This window comes from Sinocyclocheilus anshuiensis, unplaced genomic scaffold (assembly GCF_001515605.1).
Source record: "Sinocyclocheilus anshuiensis isolate Anshui unplaced genomic scaffold, SAMN03320099.WGS_v1.1 scaffold218, whole genome shotgun sequence".
Lineage (NCBI taxonomy): Eukaryota > Metazoa > Chordata > Actinopteri > Cypriniformes > Cyprinidae > Sinocyclocheilus > Sinocyclocheilus anshuiensis.
In genome coordinates, this window is record NW_015547665.1 from 553,178 (window position 1) to 574,003 (window position 20,826).

At 37.6% G+C, this 20,826-nt stretch overlaps 1 pseudogene; it reads left to right on the plus strand.

Annotated features, from left to right (window-relative positions):
• The first annotated feature begins 8,310 nt into the window (after window positions 1-8,310).
• Window positions 8,311-20,826, plus strand: part of LOC107702533 (glutamate receptor ionotropic, NMDA 2A-like) — an 81,420-nt pseudogene continuing 68,904 nt past the window's right edge.

Sequence of the window (20,826 nt, forward strand, 5' to 3'; positions counted from 1 at the left end):
CCCCCCCAGTAAAATACAGTAATAAGTTATAACACACGCACACACACATAGATACAAGTCAAGCAAGAAGTGTTCTTGTCATGTACATTTCAACAGATATATTTATGTGTAGATACAAATGAAGTTAAATAGTGGAATAATAGCCTGTGTTTCTGAATGTGTGTGGTTCCTGGCTGTTGTCAGATCTGTGGTGTATCCAGGACACCATGTGTGTGTTGCGTCAGAGTATGTGTTAGGCCCACGCTTGCTCCAGATATTGGCTCGGAGTAAAACTGTCAGTACAGGAACTGTGGAGCAAAGCACATGCTCACTACAGTGAGCCATTCAGCTTGATGAAGCTAACCATGCAACCGTAAATTAGCTGATTACACTTGATGAATACACACACACACACACACACACACACATACAGGGACACTGGGGTTGCGGGATTGTAAATCATTCAAGTTAGTGTCACACACTTCAGTGATTTACATCCATAGAGGGAGTCAGTTTAAGCTTTAACAAACTGATTTTTGTGTTGCATGTCATGAGCTGAAATATGTTGTACTTTCTTCCATTGACCTTGATGACAGTTATTAAATAACCTGGAACTTGCAGTGTCGATGTAATGTACAGTAACAGTAAGCTGGGGGAGCCAAACTCTGAACAAACCACGTAAAACATCCTTATTTTAGTAAAAATTACTGCAAATTTTGTTGAAAGGGAAGTCTCTCTCTGCAACTAGCAGACAGAAAGTAAATTTCTGCAATATGCTATAATACCATATAATTTTGTTTACAATTTTGTGTATTTTTTCTAGCACAAACAGAATTGAAAAAATAATAATTGTTTTCAGACAGGTTTCCCAAACTCTTCCTTCTGTCAGTCAGGTATAGCCTCGAAAAAACAGAGTAACGCTGAAAGCACCACAAAGAGCCACAGTGTTTGCACTCTTTGGGGAAATCAACCATGAATGGCTGATTTATAGCTGTCTCTGCACATTAAACTGGGATAGTAGAAAGTATTTTAACACTGAAAAACGTAAACACCTTCTGAATTACATGTGCTAGGAAAGAAAGAAAGAGAAAGAAAAAAGAAAGAAAGAGAAAGAAAGAAAAAAAGAAAGAGAAAGAAAGAAAGAAAGAAAGAAAGAAAAAGAAAGAAAGAAAGAAAGAAAAAGTTTTAGATTAAAGTTAAAGTTCTAAATAACTTGTACCTGACACAGGTGAAATGTATCATTATTTTTTATCAAATAATAATTATTATCATCACCCAAATGCATGGCAAGCCGAATAAAAATTACATAAATTACATTAAAACATAATTTTGTGGACAAATTGTGGATATGTCATAATTTAATAAAACATTTAAATAATATAACTCATATAATTATTTATATGAAATAATAAAAAATTGCCACATAAATGAAATGTTAATAATAATCATACACTACTGTTCAAAAGTTTGGGGTCAGTAGTTTTTTTTTAATGCTTTTGAAAGAAGTCTTTTTTGCTCACCTGCATTCATTTGATAGTAAAATCACTAATACTGAGAAATATTTTTTTCTATTTTATGTTTCCATCTTAAATTGTTTTAAAATTCTTCGAAAAACATTCCAATATGCTGATTTAGTGCTCAGGAAACATTTCATTGTCAATGTAAAAAAAAAATAATATTATGTTTAATATTAACTTTTTTCCAGGATTCTTTCATGGATGTTGAAAAGAACAAAGAATACAAATCTTATGTAACAATGTAAAATTCTTTGCCGTCACTTTTCTTTGTTGATCAATTTGATGCATCCTTACTGAATAAAAAAAAAATGTTTGAACAGTGGTGTATATGCATTTATGATTTGTCTTCATTTAAATATAATTTTTATATGTCATCATACTCTCTACTTTTTCAGCGTACATTACGGCATCGCATTTATATCTCTAGGCTAACCAATGTTAAACTGCTGATTATGGTTTTGACTAAACACAGGAACATGCCAAACAAATAATTCTAACTTGTCCTGATATACCAATCAAATTTCAAAATTGCATTTCAAGAGCTAGAGAAGAATTATTACAATTAGAAAATCTTGCATGTGTCATTTTACCTTGCTATGTACAGTAGGAAGAAACCCTGCATTTTGTAGCACGACTATTTACACGACTTACTAACTCCAGACAGGTGAGTATAGTCAGTTTCTGCAGTTTCTTCCCCCAGTCACCAGAGGTCTCACCCTACTGAATGCTTCGATTTAATTGAATGGACCTGTGCTTTGTTTACTACTTGCTAGTATGTTTAAGTGGCCTGAATCTACAGACATCGGCAAGTCTTGCTACTGTTGATATGCAGGTTTAAGTCACTTTAGTCACATAGTATGTAGTGCTCATGTTTATGCCTTAACTTGGATTTGTTTGCTTTAAAGTGACGTGACGTGGCCAAGTATGGTGTCCCATACTCAGAATTTGTGCTCTGCATTAATTCCTGCAGGTACCGAGACTCAAACCCATGACCATTGGGTTACAAGACCGACTCTATAACCATTAGGCAACGACTGCCCCGTGTATGTACCTTATTACTATCATTGCTGTATTAGCCTTTTATCATTTTACTCTCAGCAAGAGAATTCTCACTCTGTCACAATCTGATATGTAACAAGGTAGGAACAGCAAACTGAAATGACCATCCTACTTACAATAAACACCCCAATTTGAGTGTGGAATCCCGCTTGTAGAGTTTAGCCCCATTTTGCTTCAATACACCAATACATAATTTTGATTAGCTGGTTAAAGTATTGGCACTAAATTCTTGTTGGCCTCCAGGAGCAGGATTGGACACACCTGTCCTAATTCATGAGCATTTACTGAAAACATCAATATTTAATAACAATAATAATAATGTGAAATGCCATGCAGAATATTCTGAGAGCAATGTTGAGTGATCAAATAAACCACTGAAATAGTGAGATACTGAATTACTACAGGGTAAGCAGTTAGAGCTGTGATGTTTGAGGGTGGCGATATTGTCCCTAACATAACGCTTGTTTGGATGGTGTTTTTCTGTGGTGAAACATGAGAATATCATTGTCCACTATCTTGCAATATTGTACACCTTGCTCATTAGTATTCAGAAGATCCCTCAAATTATCTCCCCATTCATCTCATTAATTGTATCATCTGACTGAAATTACCATCATCAAAAAGGAAATTATCCTGTAAATATGTCGACCAGATGTCACATTTTTTTTGCCAGAACAGTAGGCCTAACAAAGTAGTTGTTTTGTATATGGGACAAATTTTATAGACAAATCCAGAAACGTGACAAGGGTCTCAAATATGTTACTGACCCGGAAAAACACAGGACATCTGGTTCAGCTATACATATCCATTCTGTTTGAATTTGGACATTTCCCACTCATATCAGCTATATAGTCAAAACAGCAAAGTTCACTATTTTGAATAAAAAAACGAGAATTCAGATTCATGTAATGACCATGTGCTGGATACAGAATACATACAGTGGAAGTTCTGAAAACCTTTATAGTGTATATGTCAACCTGCCACAGGAGCTGCTCACACAGTTCTACTCAGCCGTCATTGAGTCTGTCCTGTGCACTTCAATAACTGTCTGGTATGGCTCAGTTAATAAATCAGATATCTGAATACTACAGAGGACGGTTCGGACTGCTGAGAGGATTATTGGTGCTCCCCTGCCCACCCTTCAAGAACTGTATATATCCAGAGTGAGGAAAAGGGCTCAGAAAATCAGTGTGGAACCTTCACATCCAAGCCATCTCCTTTTTGAACTTTTGCCGTCTTGCCGGCGCTACTGAGCACCGAACATCAGGACAGCCAGGCACAAAAAAAGTTTCTTCCCCCAAGCAATCTACCTCATGAACAATTAAATGCTCTCCCCATTGTGCAATAAAAATATGTGCAATACCACTTATATTTATTTGATACCACCCATCTTAGTCCATCCCTACATCTTATTCCATCTATAGCACACATGTACAATGTACAATGTTTGTCTATTTTTGTTTATTTATATATATTATACATATGTGTATTTTATTCACATTTCTTTATTTTTTATTACCTGGGTGTTGTTGTTGTCTCTGTGTACTGGAAGCATATGTCACCAAAACAAATTCCTTGTATGTGCAAACATACTTGGCAATAAATCTCTTTCTGACTTCTGACTTTAATCTTTAATGTACAGTATATGTTTGTGATGGCTTTTGTTATTAAATTAGTATCAGTGTTGGCTGAGATGACCTCTGATAGTTTGGCAGCCTCCACGTTGCATTGTGATAATACTGAATCCATTATTTAACATCATTTCACACTATATACTGTATCATTCTGCACTGAGAATATAAAACAGGAATCAAGTAATAAATTGAGTTGTTTACTACTGTACAGTATGTGTGAAAGCATGCATGTTATACGTTTGGCCATGCATGCGCATCAGAGTGCATTTGTTTTTGTTTGTTGTGTATTAAGATAGATGCATTAGGGATTATGATTAATTTATATTAATTACAAATGCAAATTTTCATAATTGCATAATTAACATTATAGTAAACATTGTCTTAGTGTTTCGTTTTGAATCACTAATACTCAAGAAGTTTGTGGGATAGTGTGTTAAAGAGTAAAAGTGAGACATAGAGATATTATGGTGCGTCAAAGCTAAAACTCATGCAAATACTATTGTTAGAGTGAGACCGCTGTTCTATTGAGTGAATGTATGTTTGTGAGTGTGTGCGCACATTTGTCTGTGTGTGAAAGGGGATGTGAGTGCGTTTTATGTAATGTAGCATGGTCTGTTTGGTAACAAAAGTGGTGACACTGAAAATTGGGTTACCATGGAGACAGAATTTTCCCACTTTTTTGTGCTCATGACAGACTCATGCAAACCTCTCTTCCATTTCTTCTTTACTCCTTTATTTCTTAATTCCTTCTTCATTTATTCATGAAGTTGTGCATATTTTGCTGTTGTTGCTGCCTTACTGTATTTTGCACTTGGTTTATTTTGTCTGTGTCGGAATTACAATTTATTGATGTTTGTTAGTGGATGTGAGATGTGGGAAATGAAATGTTTATTGTAAATCTGAACATTCCAAGGAAATGGGATCTTCATTAGTCAACATGAACTTGTGTCTGTTGCCAAAGCATGTCATTCGTGTGTAGCTCTCACCTTAAAAGAAAATATGTCTAAAATGTATTATCTGTTCTCAGACGTAAAATTGTTTTAGTAAGAGCTTTCTCGATAATTACCTGCCAACTACTTTCAAGTCAGTTCTGGGCTTTCATTTAATAAGTAAACAACTCCTAATTTGACCCAGTTTAACTCCACATTAGGGCTGATTTAATACACACAAATAAGTGCTTGTGTCTTTGAGTGATTCACACATATAAAAGATTTGTTAATAATTGTTAAAGATACTCTGGAGCTTCAATACTGCTTCTGTGCCCACACATAAACATAAACCTGTGTTTTCTAATTAGACAATGAATTAATGAATGGTTAGCTAGCAGAAATCCATTCCAGAAAACATGCTTTTGTTAGATGCTTTTATCCAAAGCAATTTACTTTCGATTCGAGATATACAATTTATCAGAACGCATAACTTTGGCATGTCTAGCACCATTCTCTACTGTTTGAGCCACTGGAAGTTTTATGGTCCGATTTTAGATTCTGCTACTGTAAATGTTCTGAAAAATTTGAATTGTTCTGATGTGTCTTGTATATAAGATCATGTATGATCTGAAAAAGAAAAGGAAAATCTTTCCTGCCAAAGCAAATCAGAGTTCCCTTTGAGCCATGAATTTGCATTATTTGCTCAAGCAAGCAGATAATGGGCATAGGTTTCCAAACGTAGACACACAGACATGGATAATCACAATGGACCTGCTGTTACAAATGGTAAAGTTTATCATCTTGAGATTTGTTCACTGAACTGTAAAATGTTCTTTTCCAGCCTATACTAGAACATGATTTGTTGGCTGAGGGAGACAAAAACGCTGGGGGTAACATAAAAGCAGCAGTACATTACGATGTGAGGTATGAGGTTATATGAGGTTGTATCCAGCTTTTTTGTCTTCAAATTCTATGCATGAAATGTAGGTTGTTGAAATGGGTAATTTCTAAATATATATGAATATATTAGTATTTAAAGGTTGACCTGTAAGGAATGAGTAGGCCTAATTATAATGCTTGTGAGGACAAATAGGAAGACTATGTTGCTGAGCTTGCATATACATGCCTGTGTGTTGATGTTAAATAGTTGAATTTAAAGTGCTACCAATGCTTTAAAAATCTGTTAAACTGACCTTAATGTTTAAAATAAGGGTTGACCATCTCTTTTGGAGTAGATATGCATCATTATTTTAAATATAGCTATACAGAGATGTTTTTTCAGGGGGCATCAGTGGCAACTCTGACTCACATACCCTAGGCGATATAAGACATGACTAGGCCCATGTGGAATGTGCTATTTTTGGGGAGAATCTTTAAAATGAATTTCAATATTGTAGAAATGTACTAAAACAGCTGAGAGTGTTGTACTATTATTGACAGGTAAAGGAATAATCGAAAACTATGTGTGAGGGTGCTGAATTTTGTGGAAATCTTCTGAACTTTCTGTGGAGCAGATTTGGAAAGGTTAGACATGACCAGAAGACAAACACTTTTTGTAACCCACAGTAATGGTGCAGTCATTTTTTTTTTAAAGATACGAATATTTGGATTAAAATCCACTTGGCTCAAAAATCTGAGGGGACACGTGCCTTCTGTATATCTATACTTAAACACGCTGTCATAATCCGAAGTTTAAAAGACTTTAAATAGACTTGTCAGGCAGTTTTTCCTTTGACTTAGTGAATGATCTTAAAGCATAAAATCTTTTGATTTAATTGCATGAGTTGAGGATCATAACGGCTCCCGTGGATTTCCTACAGGGAAAATACACAGCTGGGAGCGTCTGACTCATAACGAACCACAAATTTTGGTGCAAACGGAGCAAACGCAAAATCACCGTTTTCATTGAAACAGACAGGAGTCGGTTCGTTTAACTGTTTTGCTTTCTTTAACACGTGGAGGAGGCGACCGTAGATAGGACATGGGTTTACAACATCGAGCGAGAAAATGGCTTGTTTACTGAGGCTTCGTGTGGTTTTGAATTTTCCACAGTTTTGACGCGCCCACCGTGCGCAGGGACTGTTAATGGCGCTCATTATCATTTGACTGTATTCATGTGTGTGATGGAGAGAGAGAGAGAGAGAGAGAGAGAGAGAGAGAGAGAGACACACACACACTCAATCTAACATCTACTCGATTCATGGAGTGTGCGTCTGAGAGCAATGGTCTGTAAAGTTGGATGGAAATATGAACGCACCTCATAACCAAATGTTTTCCTCAAATAGATAAGCGATAAGACTAGTCTGTTTGCATAGACAGGCATCAAATCCGTATACATACACTTATGAAACGTACGTTTGTGTTTAATTATAGGTGGCAAGGTAAGAGAATTGAGTTGAATTTGGCGCGGAGCGCGTAGGAGGCATTGGCAAGTACAGTCTCAGATCCGCGCTAAGATGTTAAGGAGCGTACATGCGCTCGACAGTTTGCCACGATGTCTCGCGTTCAGTCGATGGTGTCGCAGAGGAATCTGTATCTAAAATAGATCTCATCCCCGTTATCGACGTTTTAACGACTGAATACGGCGTGTTACTGTTGTTTTCTCCGAAAGGATGCGATATTGACGGAACCCCCCTCGGAGGAGGCACGCGGACCTGTTCCACAAGCTCCACTGCGGAAAGCGCTCGAGACTCAGAAAAAAATAACAGAAATATTAAGGTGAAAAATCCATGTGGTTGTTGTATGTCGACTGAATCACTGAATGTGTTTCCCCTTTCCTTTTTTCTGGTTAATCTCTGTAAGGAATGGACACGGTAAACGCAAGGACACTGGTGGAATTACGCCGTTAGGAGCGCTGAATTTGACGGATTTGTTTATAAAGAAAGATCAAGGTTATACGTTGAAGACTGAGGACACGGTTTAATTTCCTGACTGGTATATTGGAAATGTATAACGAGGATATTAGGTGAGTTGTTCTCTTTTTACTTTCAATAAAACATCAAAGAACGTATTATTCACGTATTATTGTCCTTACCAAATGTGGGTTCGCTCTCTCAGCCAAATGGGAGTCGTTGGAGCTTCCCGTTGACGAAATCGTCGGCTTATTTTTGGGACGGGAGAAATTATTTCAACCGCCTTGATGCGCAACACCTGCTGCGCGAGCGAGCGCCCTACATAGAGACAAACCCCGAGCGCGCGTGAGGGGAATACCACACCGGCCGTTATTTAAACACACACCTTTTAATCACTGACTACACTCTCGAAGCTCACTGTGTTCTTTAAAACACGGTTATGTTGTAGTCAGCCTCTGAGGTTATTGATTCCGTGCGGGAGAACCGTTACGCTTCCACGCAGATCAGTTTCCCCGCGAGCCCACTCACGAAGCCTTTTGGTGTGGCTTTTCTCTCATAGACTACTGAACACGAGCGAGAAGTTATAGAAATACACTAATTAATGAGCTCTGTCATTTTTGCTGACCTGGTGTAAGGATTTTGGTTGACTTTTTTCCAGAACATTGAATACTTAAGCTCCTGTCAAGGTGGTTCGCCGAAGGTCTGAAAAAAATGCGCCGACAAACGCGCCTTCTCTGTGAGGAAATCTTCGTGGATAACATTCACAAGATATCGGTCAGTTTCACAGATGGCACATTTCAACCACGGCGAGTCTTCTTCACTGAAACCTCGTGACACGCAAGGTAAGCTACGATTTAAAAATTGAACGTTTAGTAATATGTGTGAAGCGGCTGACAGGGAGATCCGACAGGGGGCGCCGTTGTTTCGCCGGTTCAGTCTAAAAGAGGAATGAGGGACTTGCAGATTTGGGTGCAGTCACGTTGTCCAAGCACATTTTTGATGTTTTCCTCTTGCTTACAGGACCAGGCCTGAAATAGTCTTTCCTGCAATGGAGGATACAATTTTAGAAGCTGAAATATTTCAAACCACCCCCTCCCGAGTCCCTACCCACACATTCATGTATAGAGATACTTATACACATATTGATAAAATGACATTAACTGAACACACAGCTATACAGCAATGCATTCTTACATTTGCTATATTGGGCCAATGTGACGCCTTAGGCCAGAAGCATAATTTAATCTATATACGAGAACACAGACATGAGTGTTTGGCTAATGCACTGCCCTGTTGAACATACTTGTGTGCTCTTATGGTGGTAAAACACCTCAGGACTCAAGGGGGCAATGGAGTTACCTTTACAATTTCTGACAATTAAAATGAAAGTTGCTATAAAATTTCATTTAAAATGAAAGTTGCAATAAAGCATACTGACTTTAAACTTCCATAGCAAGATTTTCTTCAAACTGTTGCTTCACCACAACAATTAGTTGACCTGAGAGACTTTATAAGACTATAGGCTATAATACCATAGTTTTCCACACATTTCATAAGCTTGCAAAGCTAGAAGTGTCTGCATTCATTTACTTAGGTAGAATATGTTTTGGACCTTAAAGAGAAGAATATATGAGTGTACATGCTGGTCAGAAAAAGAGATGGATGGAGGAAAAGGACCTAGTGCAGGTGCTTATTTTGAGAGTACTCGTAACTATTGACCCCTCCAACTTTCCACACAGTCAAACTCAGAAATCCACCCACAACCTCCCCATTCGCCTGCGAAGAGAAGTGATCTCAGCGGTGATATTCTGCTAACAGAGGAGCCAGTCTGCACTTGGCACTTTATGTTGTGGTTCTGAATTATGAAATATGGGCTGTGACAGACCATCAAAACTGTGGTTGGTACTTTCAGACATATATTCAAACCTCACTCGTACAAACACTCCTAATGGCAAGACGTTTCTGGTAGCGTTGCTTAAATTTTGATGCATAAAAAGCCATGGGCCTGGTTCTGTATGTGAGCGAAACTAACTGTCTTTATTTTGAACCTTGGCTTCTCTTCTGTTGTATCCTGCAAGCTTAGGGTGAAGGTGATGTCTAATGTGACTGAAAACATTATACACCGTTTACTTGTAAAGTATCCAACAAATCTGACAGATGCACATGCAGAACAAGATGTAGAGTGATGCTCTACATTTGCAAATGCCGAGTGCTACTCCGGGTTAGACTTAAGGGCATGGTTGCTTTGCTGGGGTAGTTCGGTGAGTATGCAAATTATGGACGTTAGCAAGTATGCTAAATGAGAAAGTTACAGGGGCAACAGAGCACAACAGCCTGTCTCTGGAATCTCTAATGTGGTCATTGAGGCATGTACCACTTTTGTACCCTCACAAACTGCCAGTGCAACCATCAAGAAAGCAATTACGCAATTATGTGATTGGCACTAATTAGTATGCTTCACAATACAGCTGAATGTTTTAGCTGTCAGAAGTGAAACCCTCTTACTATCTCCTATAAATGTTTGCCAACTATTGAAAACGCATCAATAAATGATTAATTTGTCAAGTATTAAAAAAGTATTTGCTTCAGTTATTCAAAAATGACATTGTAGGAGGAATTATATAATACATCAGGTGGTAGTCATCCACTTTTCTTCTGTTCATGCATTGCTATATCAATGTTGTTATTAAAACTATTATTAAATATCAATAATAATCAATTGTCTGTGTGTGTGTGTGCGTGTGTGTGTGTGGTTGTGTATACACACACACACACGTCAAATATCTAAATATAACCATTTTTCTTTATATTATTATATGTGTTGTTTTAGATAAATAGATCTTATTTAAAGGGGTCCTATTATGCTTTTTCACTTTTTCAACTTTGGTTGGTCTGTAATGTTGCTGTTTGAGCATAAAAAAGATCTGCAAAGTTACAAAGCTCAAAGTCCACTTCAAAAGGAGATATTTTATTTAACAGAAATCACTTTTCAAAAACTACAACGAACGTGTTACGGGGCTGACGAGACGTGCGGATCCATGTGCAACGCTGGCATAACAGGCATAAATCAAACATTGGCAAATGGGTATATTGAGGGCAAGACAGCAGAGTAATCCAAAACAGGCGTGGTCGATAAGCGGCTAACAATATCCAGAGGGCTAGGTGTTATCATCACTATGTCGGAGACACACTAGCTTTCCCAAGGCAGACAAACTTAGAGTGGTTACAATTAGACATGGGCCGGTATGAGATTTTGACGGTATGATAACCTTAAGCAAAAATATCACGGTTTCACGGTATCACTGTATTGTCGTTACAGCTCTAAAATGTGTTATTTTTAAAGGACTGGGTAAAAAAAAATAAAAAATTTCCGCTGAACACAAAATTTTGTTTTTGAGCAACATACAGAATATTAGGAACAGTAGTATTTTTGCTTTGATTTGTTTCCTAAAAAGAAGAAAAATAAAGACTTTATTTAACCTAAATCTGTAATTACAGTTATTTAATTTTAGTTATATAATTCATATACATATCATTTATATCATTTCATATAATTTAGTTATATAATTTCATATACATAATTTGATTTAATAATAACCCAATTTGAAGCAAAAACATAATGTTCCGTTCTGACTAGCTTACATGCCTGAGCGAAGCAAACAGCAGAAGCTCTGAATGAGACGCAGATTCACTCTCTGACAGCAGGAGGCGCTAATGGAACACAAGATACAGTGTTTCCTTGGTTACCGCTGTAAACAAAGCAGCACTGAGCTGAAACACTGCTTTACTATGAACTATACAGATCCGAGAAAAAAAAAAACGACGTAAATGTTTCTGAAGACAGTCAGTTCCCCTCAGAAACACATTCATATAAACCCCCAAATCAATATTTAGGATTTTCTTCCAAATTCATATAAACCCCCAAATCAGTATTGAGGATTTTCTTCCAATAGTTCGTGCATCATGAACAGTGAGTGATGGTCCTGCACCGCTACAGTATTTTTCTGTCATTTTTTCTGTAAAGGGCGTTTACACACTTCATATTTTCACATAAATGACATTTTGGAAAACGATTGCATTGCAGCGCAGTTTGTACAAGTCCAGAACAGAGACGAGTTGCTTACAATAAGACAAAAAACGTCTGGTTGCCGATCGCGTAAGTTCCAGGGACAGCTCCTTAAATTCGGTCATCCTACACACACGTGACTGACCGCTTGCTCACACCAACAGGAGGAGGAGGGGTCATGTTACTCTCTAAAAGCATGTTTGATAGCAAAGTATCTCTACCTTGATAAAAGGAGCCAAAATGAACAGGACAACAATCGATATATATGTTTTTTAACTTCAAGGAATATTGTCAGTCATTCACCCACCGTTTAGTCATTCCAAATCTGTATGATTTTTCTTCTGAGTAACATAAAAGGAGATGTTTTGAAGTATGTTCACACTGCTGTTTTCCATACAGTGAAAATGAACAGGGGTAGGTGCCGATTGAGTTGTCGAGTACACTGTTGTATGGAATAGAGCTCCTGTAGCAGACTACATCTCCTTTTGTGTTCCACGGAACACAAGAAAGTCAGGTGGAATTGCAATGATATGGGGGTGAGTAATGATGACCAATTTTGAGTGAACTATTCCTTTAAGCAATGAGTACAGTTTCTTCCTTACTGAGGTTGAGTTTTACATTCAATCTCTTGAGATTGAACCATCTTTGAACCGCTGACATCAGTGCACTTAAATTTAACCATGTGTAAGCTGTTCTTCACTCATGAAGTTATAATGCACTCCAGTTAGTGCATGGTTTCATCAATTATTACTATAATTTAAGAGACAGACACACTAGCCATCTGGAATCATTCAGGCATCAAATTCCACCTAGAATCGTAATAAACTATTGAAGAGTTCTATCAATTAGACGGCCCGTTTAAATGTAACCACACTGACATATTGCAAGACTGTACATCAGAGTTAATTGCTAATAAGTGAACCACTGTTCTATTTAACTGTTTAGACTAATAGAAAAGTATTGACTTGAAATTATTGAGTAGTTGAACAGAGATTCGCTTCCCATTCATTTCCAGTCCCCCTCCACTGAATCATTGCGTGCAAAGTAATAGGTCAGATGTAATTTATGTCTGTGTGTTATCTGATTTTGGTCTAGTTTGGATCTAGTAAGCATGATTTGGTAAGACTGACTGTGTTTTGCATCCTTTTAAAATGTCTCATCTTGACAGGGGCTGAAGCCAGGAATGATGGGAACTGTAGTCTGGTTGATGGTCTTATGGGCTTTGCTGGGTTGGTCGCAGGCTGCAGAGAAGCCTCCGTCCCTGAGTGTAGCTGTGATATTGGGCCAGACCCCCACCGTATCTGAATCAGCCCTGCGTCCGGCTCGTGGGATAGGTGCGCCTCTGGATGTGACTGTTCTCAGCATCCAGGTGAACCAGACGGACCCAGGAAGCATGCTTACACACCTGTGTGAGCTCATGTCCCGACAGAGACTGCACGGGCTGGTCTATGGAGACGGCACAGACCAGGAAGCTGTGGCACAGATGCTGGACTTTGTTTCCTCTCAGACTTCCATGCCCATACTGGGAATCCATGGTGGCTCTGCCATGACAATGGCCGAAAAGGTAAGCATGGATTCCTCTCTTGCTGGCGGTATGCGCTTTATTTGTTGTCTACTTTGCCTAGACATTTACAGCAACCCACCTCAGAATATTTCATCATATCTGGCATCAAGGCCTAAACAGAAAGCTTGATTTCAAATATTCAATGTCATGTTTTGGATTGTCTAGCTGTGTGGCATTAAACGAGACACAATTCAGATACCTGACAGATTTTCTTTATCAGCATGCCATCTGCATCAGATATAGCCTGACGGATTGCCAGTCTTTCTGTCACTGTCCCTCTGTCTGTCTGTTTGTTTCTGCAAAGTTGGCAATGAGCTGTGTTTATAGCAAAATCGGTTGCAGTTGTGTGGGTGTGACAGAAACCTGCGGCCGGGTTAGTGACAAAGCTGACAGTTTAGCATCGAAGAAAGTTTATGATTGCAAATCGATTCATTGATGCTGTTTTCATTTTTACATTAAACATCAATCTGATGATGTTTTAATACATTATCAAACTGATAAATTTGACTGTTAGGCTATTACTACACAGTGTTCATCCGCATGAACTGTAGAAACTTCTTGTAGGCGACCATGTCATCCTGTTGCATCATCTGGCTGAATTCACTTCAAACTATCCTTCCAAATAGTGATTTGATAATTTTAGATGAACACACAATCTTTTTTAACAGTGATGAAATACAACTACAAAGTAAGTGGATTGTGCTACTTTGTCAAAGCTCATGGTTAGGAACTATTTCTCACTTTAACCTGACAGTGTTTTTAAAGTTTTAATTCTTACGCAATGTGCGTTTAGTTTTCTATGATTACGTGCTGCTTTATATTTTTGTTTTACTGTCTTATGCTCTCATTGTATGTATGACAAGTTATTTGTGATGGCAAGTATATATTGAAAGGTGCTTAGAATTCATAAGGTTCAGATTTATCATTATCTAATTTCCTCTGAGCTACATCCTCCGACTTCGTTTTTTGACACATTAGGCCCCGGTGCTGCTGTAGAGCTTGGAGGGTAATAATTGAAGAGACTCTTCAGGAGGGAAGCACTGCTTAGGGAGTCAAATGCTGGGGCTGATGTGAATGAAACTCAAACATTAAGAGGCCCCCTGCTTGCTGTTTCCCATAACACTTCTCATCCCTTCTTTAAATCATCTCCCAGAGTTCTTTTGATACTCAAGCTGATACAGCCCTGGCTATATTGGCTGTGCAATAACACGTAAAGCCCAATGCATTTCCAAGTCTGAAATAAACAGAAATAGAAAGATGGAAAATATCACAATTACTGTCTGATCCTTTTCACATTTAATAAGGAGTCAGTAAGATTGTGATGGCAAAGCTGAATTTTCAGCCTTCAGTGTCACATTCTGAAATGTTAATTTGGTGCTCAAGAAACATTTCTTATCACAGTTGAAAATGGTTATTGTGCTTAGAATTTTTCCAGGATTCTTTTATTAATAGAAAGCTCAAAAGAACAGCATTTCAGCATTTATTTGAAATGGTAATCTTTTGTGACATTATAAATGTTTTACTGTCACTTTTGTTGAGTTTGATGCATCTTTGCTGAATAGAAGTATACATTTCTTTGAAAAAAAGTGGAAGTGTACATAGGCATGTATTAATTTTCTTGCATATTCTTGCTTTTAATAGTAAAATTTTGACCTGCTGCCCTTGGGCAGGCGCTACTGGTCCATTAAAAAAAGGACATATAGATTCAAGGAAAGTTTCTTTCCCAGAGTCATAACTATCATGAACTCTAATATGCACTGATCCAAATCTGCTACATATAATGATAATAAACGGTTACAGTTCAATTAAATCAAATGGTATTTGCAAACAAATGAAGTAAGCCTTTTCTCAGCACTTTTTAAATTATTTATATAAATAACCTCTGTTGTGATGTGTTTGGTTTCAGCCTTTCTGATTAGACTGAACAGAATGAAACTGCTTCAGTGTCAAATTAGGTAAATGTGTTAACTGTGTTAAGTTTAATGTTACAATTTAGTGTTAGACATATTTAATTGATTTCAAAGTACCATAGAACATGTTAACATTTGGCATTCTAAATTGTAACTTTTGCATACAAGATGCTGTTACCACAGGACTTATTTTCTACACAACATGATTGTCTTGCCAAATCACAAATTGTATGAAAATTAAGTAAAGAGTATAATTTTACTCAAGAGTATACCACAAGTGGATGTACAGTAATATTATCAACTATTATTAAGCACTATTTGTAGGTAGACCCATCCCGATTATCGGTTGATCTCTAACTGCAGCACCTGTTATATTAGTCATCTTTTTTGTCATGAAACACAAAAGGAGAGATTTGAACAAGTAGGAGTTGGACAGAATCGTGTAAAGATTCTTCAAAATGTGTCTTTTTGTGATCCATTGAAAAAAATGACAGCTTTTAGGTTTGGAGCGACTTAAAAATAATTCCAGAACTTTAATATTTGGGTGAACTATCCCTTTAAAATGTTTCAGAATGGCCTTTATCTCTGTAGTATTATACATCCTTTCTCTCTTGTACCGCTGTGTTTCTTGGCCTGCTTTGATCAAGTTCAACTGCATGTCTTTTTGCTGTGTACTCTGGGGGGTGCATGAGTGTGTTTTGAGAGTGTGTAAGTGGGGGTCCTGGAGGATGCTTCGCTTCACTATGAACCCAGATTTTCGTTCTCATGTTATTAAAAATGAAGGCGCTGGGATGCATCTTTTTAACCATGCTTCCGCCTCTCATATGGGAAAGAAAGGGCAGGGAGCACTAACACACAAGCCCTAATGCACACTGAGGAGGCAGGACTGAATATTCGATGAGCTGCTTTATGTGGTTCACATGTTCAGTTTCTAGAATGAGGTCTGGGCATATGCGTTTAGGGTCTATATGAGAGGGCAGAAAGAAAGAGAGAGAAAGAAAACTGGAGGAAAAGAAGGAAAGAGAGCCAGGCGAATTAAACACTAAAGCTGTTTTCTGCCCCATTGAAGCTGCTTTTATCCCATCTGTATTAGAGAGGTGCATTATCGGAGAAAAGAACAAAATAGAGAGGCTGACATAAATTAAATATGTAACATACACTTACAGGCGGACGTGTACAGACACACAGTCCTTCCTTTTTCGCTTATCCATCTCCCACATACTCAAAAATTTTATTGTTATTTATTTAACAATAGATTGAGGTTGCACTGGCACATTAGATCATATGATGTCACCAGCTGTGCCAAATAAGTGCCTATAAAAAACACAGTAACTCACAGAAAAACCCACTTGAAGGGTAAAAGCCAACTCATCTCTAACAAGCTTATAAGACACTTTGCTGATGTCACTCTTTGATGATGTCAGCCACAATAAAACTCTCTGCACTGGATCGGTTTATGTCACATAGTTTTTTGTGTCCTAATATAAAAAAGAAATATTTGAAATAAAATATGTAATAGTAAAAATGACAAAAATATGTTTAAAAAAACGTTAAAAACAACAACAAAGCAGCTGCTTTTTGTTTGATGTAATTTATTTGTGTAATTTTAGCAAAAACATTATGTAGTCCCATTAGTTAATTTTTCAAATGTCCTAATATGCTTTTTCTCTTTTTCAACCTTTAGTTAGTTGCTGTTTGAGCATAAAAAAGATCTGCAAGGTTACAAAGCTCAAAGTCCACTCTGAAAAGAGATATTCTCTTTAACAGAAAAGACTTCTCAAGAACTACAACAAACGGCTCTTCTGGGCTACAGTGTGCTTCGTCTGGATATTGTGAAATCACACTGTCACTCATTTAAATAATCCCCCAGCATGTTGTCACCATGGCAAAGAGATGCTGCTTCTTCCACCCTGGTTTGCAAAACCCCGTTATATGTGCTTGCAAAGGTTCTGTAAGATCCTTTTGTTCGTAAACATTCTCAGGGTCTGAAACAGACTTGAATTATTAAGGCAAAATTGACACCATCGTTAATATTTACAGCTGAGCAGATGAAACTCGCAGTTATGGGAAGGGGCGTGACATTTCTGGAACACGCTCTTAAGCGGTTCGCCAATCACAATGCACTGGGCCAGCTAACTAATCAGAGCACATTTCGTGTTTGGGAAGGAGGGGTTTCATCTAAACAGGAGCTAAACAGCGTTTGAGACAGACTTGGAAGAGAGGTGCTGCAATAATGTTAGATATGTGAAAAATAATGCGTTTTTGGAACAATCAAGCATGAAAACCTATTTTAGTACACCCCAAATCCAAATCAAGATTTTGTAAAAGGGTATAATAGGACCCCTTTAATACTTCTTCAAATAATGATGTAGCTACCTTTCAAAAGTTTGGGGCCGATTGGATTTTTAAAAAGGTTTCTAAAGTCTCTTATGCTCACCAAGTCTGCATTTGTTTGATCAAAAATATAGTAAACAAAAGTAATAATGTTAAATATTGTTACAATTTATAAAAGCTGTTTTTTTTATTTTAATATACTTTAACATTACATTACTCCTACTACTTGGAGTCATTACTCCAATTTTCAGTGTCACATAATCCTTCAGAAATCACTGTAATATGCTGATTTGCTGCTCAAGAAACATTTCTTATCACCATTGATGAAAACTGTTGTGCTGCTTAATATTTTTGTGGAAACCGTTTTGCCTTTTTGCAAGTCTTTTTCTGTCACTTTTGATCAGTTTAACACATCCTTGCTGAATAAAAGTATCAGTAAAAAAAATCTTACTGACCCCAAACTTTTGAATGGTAATGTATATATTGATAAAATATTTATAGCATTAAAATAGAGTTTGGATGTTTTTGTGTCATTAAGATGTCAGCTTTTATTTAGCTTAGAACAGCATTCTGTGTCATTTTGAAATACTGTTCCAGCTCTTGTTTATACTTTACCTGTGTTCCTACATTCCCAAATGCCCCCAAGGAGGGATCACTACAGCTTAAGTGAAAGTCCTGTATAAGCCAAAAAAAAAACTTGTCCTTCGTTATTTTGTGTGATGTATTGCTGCACTTCAAGCAGAAACCAAAATAAAGTTACAATGGCAGACCTAAGCTAGAATGTAATTTCAGATGCTTTAAAAGACTCCGGAATGGTACACAGTGGACAAACGATCTGCCATCACTCAATACTGTATGATAAATCCTTTGCTCTCCTAACAGTAGCGCCTTAATGGCCACCTACTTATTTTGGGCTGTACCACAGTGACTCACTGCAGTTCTTAGATGCTATTATAGATGGACTTGGCTTACAAAGATATGAAATAAGAAATTAATTTACATTCGGTTACTGTCATTGGGAGACTGGATAACACATCTTTAGCCAAGTCAGTGTCGCTTCAAATCAAGTTACAGGAAAGCTTCCATACTGTAAGTGGTGCTTTGGGATCAGATGGAGCTTTACAGGTCTTTTCTTAGAAGATAAAGCTTTCAGACCTTTGTCAAGTTTCAGTCTGTCCCCTGTTCTTTTAATCTCCGCAATGCCTCTATATGTGAACCTTCCTTTCCCCTCATCTCTTTCTCTTTCCCGTTCTTTTATTTTCTTTCTCTATCTTTCTTTCTTCAGGGTATATCAGAAGAGAGGGTCTATACAAAGGATCCCTCTCCCTGGCAGACCACCAACATGTCTCTCTCATCCTCACTTATTTTCTTTCTTCCTATTCCTCTCGTCGCTTCTTTCCCGCGGGTTGTAAAGGACAATCGGCTAACATGGAGATTGGTGGCTGCATTCAGGACCGAATGAGGTCATTTTCCCTCTTAGTGCTGCCTTCACGGGAAATGACAGTCTATTTGGGAGAAGAACGGGTGAAACAACTAAAAAAAACCTTTGAAAGCAGCTTTTAAGGGCTAAGCTTAGATTCCCTGTTCAGCAGCCTTCTGCGTTTTGTGCGACACTAAGTTTATGAATATTGTATAGTGAAGTAGACACACAGGCTAATTAATTTAGAGTGAAATGTTAACCTCATAATTCCTACTGTTTTTCGGATTTGTCTTGGGCCAGAGGCTTTTCTTTGTGTGTGACGGTGAGAGACTGAATTATGAAGACAGGCAATAAGAGTTTGAGAGATTATGTTAATATGTTAAATCTGATCTTTCTTATATGCATCAGCTTGAGTTGCCTTTCAAAACAATAAGTCACTGCTATATAAACTACTATTCAAAAGTGTGGGGTTAGTAAGATTTTTTTTTTTTTGATAAAAATGTATAATTTTATTAATCAAGGATGCATTAACAATGATTGATTGCATTGATTAGCTCTTTCCCCGCCAAACACAGAACTTTCCGGGTTTCATGTGACAATGCTTCCCCGCCAAACAGAATTTTCTGGGTTTCCGCATTCTCGCTGTTATATGCACGGGGGCGCTAATACGCATTTCCTGAATGAGTCTAGAATGTGCCAATTAAAAACAAATGCGAGGAAGACGCAGAAATGAGCGATCTCGTATGTATGCATATGCATATAAAAAACAATGCGATCATCAACAATAAACAGCATATAAATAAAAACTGCCCAATATATATCGGCCGATATTTGGCATTTTTCAAATATCGGCATTGGCCGTTTTTCTGTTTGGCCGATGTGTTCGAGGTGGGTCTTTTATTTTGATGTCGCACCAGACTTTTATTTTGATGGCACTGAGAACGGAAGTGCCTGAGCACACAGCGCTCATATTCTCTCACACTTTGGAAAGAAGTCTGTCTAATAATCTAATAATCACATAGAACTGTTAAACAAAGGAATTAAAAGGTAACCAAAAATATTATAACGATTGCTTTTATATTATTAGTAATGGAAAGGCAAACATTATAATACTGTCTCGTTTACTGTCAGCATTTAGCAAATACTCATTTGTATAATTTGAACAAATCTAGCTGTGAATATAACTGAGATCTTGTGAAGTGTGCATTTGTATCCTGCATGATCGCGTGTACTCTGTGTGACGGTCGGTTCGTGGGAATTGAATGCGAACAGGAGGAGAGTTCAGCTTCACTGGAGACACGCTACATCCGTGACACAAAAGCTGTATTATTTATAAAATTATAGTGGATTTGGGCATCATGATACTCGCTGTGTGAAATGCTCCAAGTGGAGTGATACAAACGATGAAATGGTTGGACCTCTGTTATCACTAGAATATCGCACTCGTGGAAAAGGCTCTCAGCAAATCAGATTCGAGGACCAGAAAGAACTGTTGCATGTGCACACACGCACACACACACACACACACACACACACACACACATATATATATATATATATAT